The sequence below is a fragment of the Hemitrygon akajei genome, chromosome 11, assembly GCF_048418815.1.
Source record: "Hemitrygon akajei chromosome 11, sHemAka1.3, whole genome shotgun sequence".
NCBI lineage: Eukaryota > Metazoa > Chordata > Chondrichthyes > Myliobatiformes > Dasyatidae > Hemitrygon > Hemitrygon akajei.
In genome coordinates this window covers 61,926,358-61,939,545 of record NC_133134.1, presented here as the reverse complement: position 1 = coordinate 61,939,545, position 13,188 = coordinate 61,926,358, and positions in this window count along the sequence as shown.

Genomic DNA, 13,188 nt, shown 5'->3' with positions numbered 1-13,188 from the left:
TCCTTATAAGAAAAGATGTGCTGACATTAGAGACAGTCCAGAGGAGGTTCACCAGAATGATTATAAGAATTAAAGGGTTAATGTATGAAGAGACTTTGATGGCTCTGACTTGTACCCAGTGGAATTTAGAAGAATGAAGGGGGGAGTCTCATTGAAGCCTATTGAATATCGAAAGGCCTAAACAGAGTGGATATGAAGAGATTGTTTCCTATAGTGGGGAAGTCTAGGAACTAAGGGCGCATCTCAGAATATTGGGACATCCATTTAGAACAGAGATAAGGAAGAATTTTATTAGCCAGAGGCTGGTGAATTTGTGGAATTCATTTCCACAGAGGGCTGTGGAGGCCACATCTTTGGGTAAAATTAAAGTGGAGGTTGGTAAGTTCTTGGTTAGTCAGGGCATCAAAGATTATGGGAAGAAGGCAGGAGCATGGTGTTGAGAGGGATAATAAATCAGCCATGATGAAATGGCAGAGCAGACATCAATGGCCTAATTCTGCTCCTATGTCTTATGGTCTTTATTTGCTGGAGAATGAGGGTAGATTTGATAGAGGTATGCAAAATTATTAGAGGTATAGGTAGGGTAAATGTAAGAAGGCTCTTTTCACTGAAGGGAGGTGAGATTAGAGCTAGAGGTCATAGGTTAAGAGTGAAAGGTGAAATATTTAAATGGAACCTGAGGAGGAACTTCTCTCAGAGGGTGGTGTAGTTATGAGCCAGAAGTGATGGATCCTGGTTTGATTTCAACATTTAAGAGAAGTTTAGATAAGTATATGGATGGGAGGGCTATGGAGGGCTATGGTCCAGGTGTGACAGTGATGCAGGTGGATTCTTCCCTGGTATCATGGATTATTGATTACCTGACTGGCAAACCACAGTACGTGTGCTTACAACACTGTGTGTCAGACAGAGTGGTCAGCAGCACTGGGGCTCCACAGGGGACTGTCCTGTCTCCCTTTCTCTTCACCATCTACACCTCGGACTTCAACTACTGCACAGAGTCTTGCCATCTTCAGAAGTTTTCTGATGACTCTGCCATAGTTGGATGCATCAGCAAGGGAGAGGAGGCAGAGTACAGGGCTACGGTGGGAAACTTTGTCACATGGTGTGAGCAGAATCATCTGCAGCTTAATGTGAAAAAGACTAAGGAGCTTGTGGTGGACCTGAGGAGGGCTAAGGCACCGGTGTCCCCCGTTTCCATCCAAGGGGTCAGTGTAGACATGGTGGAGGATTACAAATACCTGGGGATATGAATTGACAATAAACTTAACTGGTCAAAGAACACTGAGGCTGTCTACAAGAAGGGTCAGGCCGTCTCTACTTTCTGAGGAGACTGAGGTACTTTAACATCTGCTGGACGATGCTGAGGATGTTCCACCAGTCTGTGGTGGCCAGTGCTATTATGTTTGCTGTTGTGTGCTGGGGCAGCAGGCTGAGGGTAGCAGACACCAACGGAATCAACAAACTCATTCGTAAGGCCAGTGATGTTGTGGGGGTGGAACTGGACTCTCTGACGGTGGTGTCTGAAAAGAGGATGCTGTCCAAGTTGCATGCCATCTTGGACAATGTCTCCCATCCACTCCATAATGTACTGGTTAGGCACAGGAGTACATTCAGCCAGAGACTCATTCCATCGAGATGCAACACTGAGTGTCATAGGAAGTCATTCCTACCTGTGGCCATCAAACTTTACAACTCCTCCCTTGGAGTGTCAGACACCCTGAGCCAATAGGCTGGTCCTGGACTTATTTCCACTTGGAATAATTTACTTATTATTATTTAATTATTTATGGTTTTATGTTGCTATATTTCTACACTATTCTTGGTTGGTGCGACTGTAACAAAACCCAACTTCCCTCGGGATCAACAAAGTATGTCTGTCTGTCTGTCTGTGTGTTGAAGCGTCCAGGGAGAATAACACTTTGACATGGACTAAATGTGCTGAAGGCCTATTTTTTGTACTGTAGTGCTCTATGACCCAATGATTCTCTCATCTTCCCCTTTCACTTTCCTCCTTTTCTTGCTCTGCCCTCTCCTTCCAATTTCCTTTCATTGCTCTCCTTCCCTTCCTTTTCTCCTACCTTCTTACTTACCACCGTCCCGCTCTTGCTCCCCTTCTGTCACGGCTCCTGAGCTGTGAGCATCTCATGTGGTAAAAGGTAACTGTTGATCAGCTAAGCCATTGCTAATCTTATGGAATCAGAGGAGTGAAGCTGATCTCTTCCCACTGAATGAGAGTTGAGCTAATAATATTTCATTATGGATTAGGCAAAACTAATCCAAAAACTAATTACGCAAAACCTTGCCAGGGTTGAGCAACGATTGCATGAGACACTGACCTGCTAGCTTTAGCTGTTAATAACAAGTGGAAACTGCTCCTTTTCCGTTTACTAGAGGTGGGAAAACAAGGGCACAACTAACTAATTTCTCTGTGCTCCAAGGAACCCAGAGTACATCAGGCCTAAACTGTGCTTGCGCCAAAATGGGCTCCTGAAACCTCAGCACCCTATTAATGCTGGAGCCAGTTGAGCCCAATAATCGATCACCACTTCCGTAAAAAAATATCTATCTAGAATTTGAAATGTTTCCTTTTCTTTGGTAATGCATGGATCCAAATGACTGATGACGCACTAGATAGAGTCATAGAATTATTCGGCACGGACTAGGAGGGCCGGAATGGCCTGTTTCCGTGCTGTGATTGTTATATGGTTATAGAACAATAGAGTGTGGATACAGGCCCTTCAGCCCAGCAAGTCCATACTGACTATGGTGCCCACTCACCCATTTGAAATTCCCTGTATTCAGCCCATGCTCCTCTAAGTATCTGCTCTCCATGCACTTATCAAAGTGCTTCTTAAGTTATACCATTGTGCCTGCCTCAACCACTTCTCATGGCATCTCACTCCATATACTCCACCCTCTGCGTATCAGTGAGACTTCTGTGAGCTGATTGATGGTCCTTCAGTAGGTAGGGTGGTAAAGGAAGCATATGAAATGCTTGGCCTCAATGCTAAGAGTGAGGAAGCAGTGTTACAGTTGTATAAAGCTTTGGCTCAGCTGCACTAGGAGTACAGTGTGCAGTTTTGATCACCCATATAGCAAGGAAATGGAGGCTTCTGGAAGAATGGATGAGACGGTTCAGCAGAGGTTCACTGGAATGCTGCCTGGGTTGTAATGTGTTTGCTATAAGGTGAGATTCAAAGTTGAAAGTTCAAAGTTTAAACTATATTTATTACACAGTACATATATGGTACCATGGAGTACAATGAGATTTATTTTCTTGAGAGCATTTACGCTGATTACAACAAAACACGATAGAATCAATAAAAAACTACACAAAACAAAGATGGAAAAAGTAACCAATGTGCAAAAGACAGCAAACTATGCAAATACAAAAAGAAAATTAAAATCATAACAAATAAATAAACAATAAATATCAAGAACCTGAGTAGAGGAGTCCATAGGTTCAGTGTTGGGAGGAAAGGGGCTTGTTTAGCTGTTGTTGTCCTTTTGCTGGTTGTGTCCTGTTTTGCTCTGTTCTGCTGAGCATTGTGGGAATGTGATGTTGGTGCTGGGATGTGTGTCTGACACCTGTGGGCTGCCCCCAGCATATCCTTAAGTGTGACGGTTGTTTACACAAATGATACATTTCACTGTATTTTTTTTCTATCTACATGTGATCAATAGATCTGAATCTGAGTTTGCATGAGTTGCCTCCAGAACTTTTGATTTCTTCTGACTTCCCAGATGGAGTTTGTGAAGAGAGAAAATTTGTTTTAACCTTACATGTGGGTGACCTCACATCAGAGTTGTCTATTCCCGACAGAGGCAAGGAACATTGGTTATTTGAAATAACTGAATTTAACATGAAAGTTTAGCGGCTTCACTTTTACAGTTGGGCTTTATTAGAAATCTCATAAACATTCTAGAAACCGGAAGTTTGAAGCTTGATCGGCAGATGACATCACTATGGTTCATCTGTGAAGCTGAGAATACTGAGTGCATGTCATAATCATCCACTTCACAGCAAGAGAGAGTATAGGCAGGGAGGGACTGAAGGCTTCTCGAGGTGAGGAAAGGAATATGGATGTTGTTCAGGAAACCCTGAGGGTACATTGTTTCCCAGCAATGATTGGTCCTGAACTGATGTTGGGGAGTGTTCTCATGAGTCAAAGACAAAGTCAGGACCAAAGCTAAGCTGTATAGGAGAAATGAGAGAAAGACAGCAACTATTGTTGGAGATTCAGTAGTCAAGGGAGAGCACAAGTGTTTCTGTGGTTTCAAGTGTAAATCCAGCATGGAATGTGGACAAGGGAGAGGAAATGATGTTTTAGCTACCAAGATGATTCAGGAAAGGCAGGACAGGCAGCTTCTCTCTAAAGTTTGCAGGTGAGATAGAGGGGGAGATTGAAAATGTGATGGCAGGAATGGTTAATGGAACCAATCTAGTGAGAGGGAGTTCCAAGCTGTCTTGCCCTTGGTGTTAGAGCCTGTGGATTTTGGAGGGGCTTTCAGAATAGCCTAGGTGAGTAAGTGATGTAGATGGTACACACTGCATTTACTTTGTGCCAGTGATAGAGTGTCAATCAAGCAGGCTGCTTTGTCCTGGATGCTTTTGAGTTTCTTGAGGATTGTTGTTGGTGTATTCATAAAAGCAGCAGAGATTACTCTTATTGTGCTATGGACATATAGATGGTAGAAAGGATCTAGGGATGTCAGGAGGTGAGTCACTTTTTACAGGAGAAGCATCCTTTGATATGACCTCAGAGCTACAGTATTTATGTGCCTAGTCTTGGTAAGGTTCTGGTCATCAGTGTTCCCAGGAAGTTGATGATAGGGGACTTGGGAATGGCAAGCATTTGACGTGGATTTCTGAACACTATGGGGCTGGACAAGATTGGAGAAGAGATTGTAGATTCCCATCATTTTTGAAAGGGCATTCCCAAAGGAGGCTGCACCACGAGGTAAAATTGAATTTTGAGCAGATATTTAATGTTTCCTAAAGAATGGATGCAGTGATGAAGCAAGCACAGCGTCATGAGCGAAGGCTCCAAGTGGTGGCAAGTTGGGAACAAGCTCCACAGTATCTGCAAGAAAAGGGCAGCCACATATCATCCTGACTTGGAAGTACAACGCCATTCCTTTACCATTGCTGAGTCAATATCCTGGAACTCCTGAACTAACTGTATTGTGAGTCCGCCAATGCTTCAGGGACTGCAGAAGTTCAAGAAGCAGCTCACCACCTTCTCAAGTGCAACTAGGGATGGGCAATGAAATAATGGTTCAAGCTCACGTCCCTTCAATGAATAAAATAAGTGACATGAAGAGGAGAGGGAGGTGGTGATGGGAGCAGAAATGGTAGAGGTATGCAGGAAATGGATATAATCATGTGCAGCAGAAGGGAATACTGTAGGTGTCATTAGCTTTAATAGTTTGACACAACATCATCGCAACAGGCCATCACCCTAATAGGCCATTACCATCACCGAGGACCATTATTGAGGACATCTTCAAAAGGTGGGGCGTTTTCATTAAGGACCACACCCTCCAGGAGATGCCCTCTTCTGATTACTACCATCAAGGAGGAGGCTCAGAGACACACACTCAACATTTTAGGAACAGTTTTCTTCCCCTTCACCATCAGATTTCTGAATGACCCATGAGTCTATGATCCAAGTTCACAGGTTCTTGAAAATAGCTACACCGGTCAATAAGGTGGTTAAGAAGGATTAAGAAATGCTTGATTTTATTAACACTCTGGTTAGACCATATCAGGAGTATTGCATACAGTTTTGGTTGCCCACTATAGGAAGGATGTTGGGGCTTTGGAGAGGGTGCAGAAATGGTTTACCAGGATGCTGCCTGGTTAGTGGGCAGGTGCTATCATGAGAGGATGGATAATCTTGGGCGGAAGCTGAGGAGAAATCTGATAAAGGCTTATAAGATCCTGAGAGGTATGGATAGAGTATCTGTTTCCCAGGGTTGAAATGTCTAATACCAGAGGGCATTCATTGAAGGTGATTGGGGTGGGTTCAATGGGTAAGTTTTCTACGTGGAGAGTGGTGGATGCCTGGTATGGTGGTAGAGGTAAGTACATTAGAGGCTTTTAAGAGATGTTTTTATAGGCACATAGATGTAAGGAAGATGAAGGGATGTGGACATGGTGTAGGTGGGAGGAATTACTGTCTGGATGTTTTTAAATTGCCCTTTAGCTGGTTTGGCACAGCACTGTGAGTTGAATGGACTGTTCCTGTGCAGTATTCTTCTGTGTTCTATGTTCTACTTTACTATTTTGCTCTTTTTATTGCCCTATTTGTTTATTTTTTATTAATTCCTACAGCAGCTTGTAGTATCTAGTATGCACTGCTGCTGCAAAACAACACATTTCATGACACACGTCAGTGATAAGAGCCTTGATTCTGATTCTGATTCTAAGTGCTGATTCAGAGCCACTCCAGTGTAGCAAATAACCATTGGGATAGCATCAACTCTCAGCAGCTTCCGCACGACAATGATTCAGATTTCTGAGTCTCTGGGGCTGGTTCTAGAGGAAGTAGGAACAATACAGGGCAGGAGGGCTGCACTTCATTGGGTCCAATATCTGTACTGACAGTTTGTAAGTGCTGTTGGAGAAGGTGGAACCAACTTGATTGAGAGAATGGAGGCCGACCAAAAAATATAATTCAACAAGTTGAGGGACAGTTGGGTGTCCTTTCTGCCTCAGGATCAGTCAGCTATGACATAGAAGCTGAAGGATGTGAAATTGTGGAAATCAAAATGCAAATCATTAACATATTTTTTGGGACTGCCCTGTTATCAAAGACTATTGGAGTGGGATACACAGTGCCCTACAAGACATATTTAAATGTGAAATACCCTTAGAGAGTAAGACCATATATTTTGGATATATACCTCAATAATGGTTGAAAAGAGATAAACATTTAATGAATATACTATTGGTGGCTGGTAAAAAGACTCTTACTAGGAAATGGTTATCAAAGGAGAGCCCAACTTTAAATGTATGGATGGAAATTACAATGGACATTTATAAAATGGAGAAGATAACAGCATCTGTTAATCATAAGCTGGAACAATTTGATTCATACTGGGAAAAATGGTTTAACTACATAATGCCTCATAGGCCTGATTTTATTCTCACTAATCAATGAATGTGTTGTAAAATAAAGATCACTCCCTACTTGTACATAGTTTTTTCCTTTTGCTTGTTTTTTCCTTCCACTCTTTTCTATAAGTGTATACCTCAGATAAATACTATGTGGAGATGTGTGACATATATGATTATATGAAATATATGTACAATGTCTGAAATACATCCTTTGGAAATGTTTGTTTGATGATGAATTTCAATAAAAAATAAATTACAAAAAAAAAGCTGAAGGATGTCCACCTGTTGAGGGTAGGGTTAAAGGAATAATTGAAGTAGCTTATTGGATCAACTTGAGAATGTCAAATGCCAACTTAGAACACTTTGTCCACTATGGAACTTTTCTGCAATCTTTAATCAGCATTAGCGAACCCTCTACATGGTCACTGAATCACAAGTCCTGGTCCAACTACACAGATACCATGACCAAGAAAGTGCACCAGTGCCTGTGCCTGTTCAGGTGGCTAAAGAAGTTCAACATGTCCCAGTTGACCCTCACTGATTTTTATAGAAGCACTCATAGAAAGCATCCTATCCAGATGCATCTGGGCTTGGTATGGCAACTGGTTTGCAAAAAACTTCAAGGAACAGCAGATTTGTGGGCACAGCTCAACATATCATGGAAACTAGCCTTCCCTCAAGGACTCTGTCTATACTTCTCATTGCCTCAGTAAAAAATAGGCAGCATAATCAAAGACCCCTCCTACTCTTTATGTTGTCTCCTCTACACTCTACCCATTCTGCTATCAGGTAGAGGATACCTATTTCCTGAAAGTATATACTACCAGGCACAAAGATCAGTTCTATCCTGCCGTTAGAAGACTATTGAATGAAGGTGGACTCGATCTCACAATCTATCTCATGACCTTGCACCTTATTGTCTGCCTTCACTGCACTTTTCCTGTGACTGTCACACTTTATTCTGCATTCTGTTATTGTTTTCTCCTTCTACTACCTTGATGTACTGATGAGATGACATGATCTGTACGGATTGCATACAAAATAAAGATTTTCACTGTATCATTGTAATGAGACAAAGCAATTTACTTCTTTACCTGGAAATGGAACAGAAAAAAAGTAATTTCATGAAAAAGGATCAGTGCTTTCCTAGTGTATATGACAAATAAACTCATGTCGGGCTTCCAGCCGGGTACAAATATCAACTTCAAACAATGTTTCAATGACAAACTCAAGCACTAGATCCTTTTTCAAGAAATTTCATGGTTCATCCTGAAAACTCAAATAACTGTTCACCATGATCCAGCCATCATGTTGTTTTATTCCTCTGTAGGGAGAATAGGGATGAACAACTGGTCTTTCTGGAGCAAGATTTCCAAACTGGACAAAATTTGAATTGTCATCTACAGAGCAAAGAGTCTCCACACATAACCTTTGTGGATTGAAGATTATGATGGTACCAGCTCACTAGCTCTTATTGGTAGCTCTGGTAAATCCAGGGGTACGTCTTCACTGTCCTCAACTCGAGAGCAGTGAATGGTGTTCACATCATGTTCATGTGCTTACATTCTGGAGAATTACAATACGACAGATACATTGACTGCCATTTGGTGAAGCTGGACATTAATTCCAGGTAAGAATATGTTCCTTTTGGAATACATGGACAGTGCTTCATTTGTGACCAACCTCTCTCTAGTGCACAGTCAGCAATGATGGGAAGAAGATAGAGCACATTGTTACCATTGTCTTCAAATAGGAATGACCTGGAACCCTTCCTCTGGTCTCTTGTGTTCATTATCCATCATAAACTGCCAACACAACACTGATCATCTCAATTTTTCCACTCTCTCTTCTCACCCTGGGCTACTCTCTTCTGTACTTCACTTGGGACCTATCCTGACATCATCATGAAACCTGGGTAGTGCTGTTCTAGTTTGGTGGACTGACCTCAAGCTTACAGAGGCTGAACATTAGCTCACAGACAGGTCCTCCTACCTCCCCACCAGAACAGCTATTTTCATTGGAGTTCCCAACACAGCCTCCATCCTGCACTCTACTTTCACCTCCTACCCCAGATCGATATGTAGGACTGTCCATAAATGTTTCAGCTTTCTCTTGACCCATTGATTGTGGACCTTTTTACACTGACTCCATTCTTTCTTGCTTGGCTCAGTCCCTTCCCATAGATACTTCTGATAATGTTCACCTCCGTAATTGTTTACAACTTCTTGGTCCCAAATAATTCTTTTTTTTTACCATGGATGTATAATATCTTCAAAACCTCTATTCCGCACCATGGGGATCTGAGGGTCCTTGCTGCTTCCTTGAACAGAGGCTTAACCAGTTCCATTCCACCAACACGCTCATTCACCTGCTTCTATTCACTATCCTCAAAATGTTTTCACTTTCTCCAGATCAGCTGTGTAGCTGTGGGAACTCACATGTTTCTGGGACAGGTGGGACATTCTTTATTTTAGCCTTTCTCAAATGCCATTTCCTCTACACCTTCTCATTCCTCAATGGTGCTACATCCTGAATTTATTCAGAACTCAAAAACTCCATTTCATTGCCAGTTACCACTCTCCTCTCACTGTCACCTGCCCCATCTCCGACTCTCCCCTTCCTTTTCTAGATCTCACAGTCTCCATCTCAAGGGGTTAGCCAGTGACTGAATCTATAACAAGCTAACAAATCACCCCAATGTGATGAAATAATCTGGAGGTGTGCAGAGACTCCTTATAAGGGCTGTCCAGTATGTACGGTCTACACGAATGCACAGGAGGCCCTTGATTATGTGAGATGGAAGAAGTTATCTAACAGAACTTGAGCATGTGTTATTGAGAATTATACCGGCTCCATGCTGCTGGACCAAAGTTGGAATAAACATAACATTTTACAGTTGGTGGGCTGTTACTAGTATGATGTCGCAGTGATGGAGCCCCAGCTGATATGGATAAAGGATCAAGGGTAATATATCCAAGTCCACAAAAGATGCAAATCTGTGTGCCTTTATGAATTATGGATACTAGAGGTTTCAGCAGAATGGAGCCAGGCTAAATGAATGAATGAAAAAAATGATAGAAGGTCACAGACTGAGAGCTCTGGTGGGATTTGGATCAATAGGTTGGTGTGTGTGCAATAGGCTGAATGATCCACTCTCCTGCTGTAAATTACGGTGAATCTGTGATATGGTTATAGTGCCTGTATGAGCAACCATCCCTTCTCATTCCACCATAAGGTACCTCTGCTTCTCAGGAGGCCTGTGGGAGTTACTTAGTCACAGTAAGCCACCTGATCTGGCACACTATGAGGAGAATGATGATTTATGTAGAACGTAGGGAGTCTGGGGACTGCAGTCCCATTGTTGCAAGGAGGTCAATGGAGACAATTAAATGTAGACAGACACCACATGAATAATTCAGGCATAATTTACTGACTTTAATCTTGCAATGCGGACCTTGTTTTCAGTTATGGAATGAACATCAATATTTTGGGTGAGGGTGGTACAAAGTGTGTAGTCGTGCGTAAATTGTTATAGAAATTAGCTCTTTATATTCCTTGAAAATGGGACTATTTAGTGCTTAAATTTCACTTTGAGGGAGGTGTTTTGCAGACTGAGTTCCTTTATTGAGCTGAACTTTGAGATGTTCTCCTGTATAATTTAACAGTTTTCAATCTGTCTGTTTGCTTTCACTGTTCCGGGTAATTAGGCCAAAATTTGTCAATCTCGTTAACAATTTGTTAGCTTTATAAACTACCTCAGGGAAATGAAGCAGATGATGCTCTAATGATTAGTAATAGAGTTAACATGATCAAACTTATTTACTAAGATGCTTTGTCTCACAAAGACCTTCCTGCTTCATTTTGATTGACATTAAATGGATGAAATTCCCTTTTATGCTTCAAATCCACAAACCAATTCCAGGGCAGGGGTTTTCCAAGTAGTGTGAGCACAGACAGACACTTCCCATTTTGTTACTACGTTAACATTGATGAGTTATCTTTTCTCATATCCAGATAACCTCTGCTAGTACTAGTGAACCTTATGTTAGTGGAGGTGGGGGGGATCAATATTTCATCCTCAACCATTATAAGATCATAAGATATAGGAGCAGAATTAGCTTATTCACCCCATTGAGTCTGCTCATAGCTGATTTTTTTTTCAACCCCATTCTCCTACAGTTTATAACACTTGACCCCTTTAGAAATCAAGAACCCATCACTTCTGCATTAAGTACACCCAATAATTTGGCCTCCATAGCTATTTGTGACAAAGATCTCTGCAGATTCACCACCTTCTAGCTAATTTAGATATGACTCCACATGTTGTACCACCCTCACCCAAAATATGGATGCTCCATTCTGTAACTGAAAATAATGTCTGCTTTGCAAGATCAAAGTCAGTAAATTATGCATCATCTCAGTTCTAAAGGGACGTAGCTTTATTCTGAGACTGCACTCTTGGATCCTAGACTGTGCTGTGAGTGGAAGCATTCTCTCCATGTCCTCACTATTCAGGCCTCTTCACCATCAGGGAGAAGACACATTCATTGGTTCTTTGAGTCTTGGCTTGCTACTGAGAAGAGCAAGGACAATGAAGGGTGGTGCATAGTGCAGGGGTGCCTGAAATTTGTCTCAGCCACCACTAACAAAGGCAGCAGATGTTCCAGGCGAAACTTGAGCCAAGAACAGGAATAATGTTGATCCCTTTTACACACTGCATAAACCAGGCAAGCATTACAGTCACATTTCAGGGGAAGCAGGAAGCAAAGTGTCCTCAAGAAGATTATAGCAGGAGTCTTGTGAATGACTACACAGTAAGAGCCCAAAGTATGGCCCTTTGGCTCAGCTTGTCCATGGTGAACAAAATGTCTATCCAAGCTCGTTCTATTTGCTTGCATGTGGCCCATATCACTCCAAACACATTTGATCCATGTACTTGTACAAATATCTTTTAAACCTAATCGTACCTGCCTCTACAGCTTCCTTTGGAGCCATTTCCTCATATCCTCTACCCTGTGAGTGAAAAGGTTTCCATCAGGAATCTTTCAAGTCTTGCTGCTCTTTCACCTTAAAGCTATGTCTTCCAGATTTAGACTCTTCTACTCTGAGAAAAAGACCATGATTATCCGCTTTTCTCTAAGCTCCTCTTGGCTTTAGATACCTTTATGAAGTTACTTCTTAGCCTCCTATGCTCCATGTCTATCCGGTTTCTAATTATAGTCAAGCACTCCAATACTGAAAGGTGAAAGACCCTTTGGACTGTTAACTTACTTCTTGCTCACGAATAGCAGAATGATCTCCAAGACATCATTGCTTGCAACATCTTGAAGAGCTTCGAACTTAGTTCACATGTGGAGGTTTAGGTAGCATCAATGGTCAGTCCCTTCCCACGGTGGAAATATCAAATACTATAGGCCATTGGTTTAAGGTGAGAGGGAGTAAGTTTAAAGAAAATATATGTGACAAGAGTTGGGTGTCTGGGACACTGGAATGCGCTATAAAGGGAAGTGATAGAAACTGGTATAATGGCTATGTTTAAGAGTCAGTCTGAGAGAGATATGAGCAGGCAGGGAATAGAGGAATATAGACCATGTGCAGGCAGATGAGATTAGTTACATTGGCACCATGGTTGGCCAAAGAGCCTGTTCCTGTGCTGTTCGATGTTTGTTCCATGTTTTGATCCCTTTCTTAATTCCCTCATAAAATCTATTCATGATAAGCTGCCTAAATGACAGTAATTAATCATCCATTGAGGGGTTGTGCTATTTTTCATTGGCTGTAGGAAGGTGATGGATCAGTGATTGGATAATGTGACTGCAATGGTCAGATATGGGCTCCAAGGGTATGTCCAACTTTATTGGAGATGTTGGACTACAGCCTGCTGCTTCTGGCCCTGTATGTCAAACGTTAGGTGTGGTGTTTAATACTGGGACAAAATATGGAACAGAGATGCCACACAATACCACAGGACACTGAAGTCTAATGGGGCTACACCAGAAGTTCTGACTGCAAAAGGCCCTGATCAACTGGATTTTAACAATAACCTGGAATCAAGCCCCAGC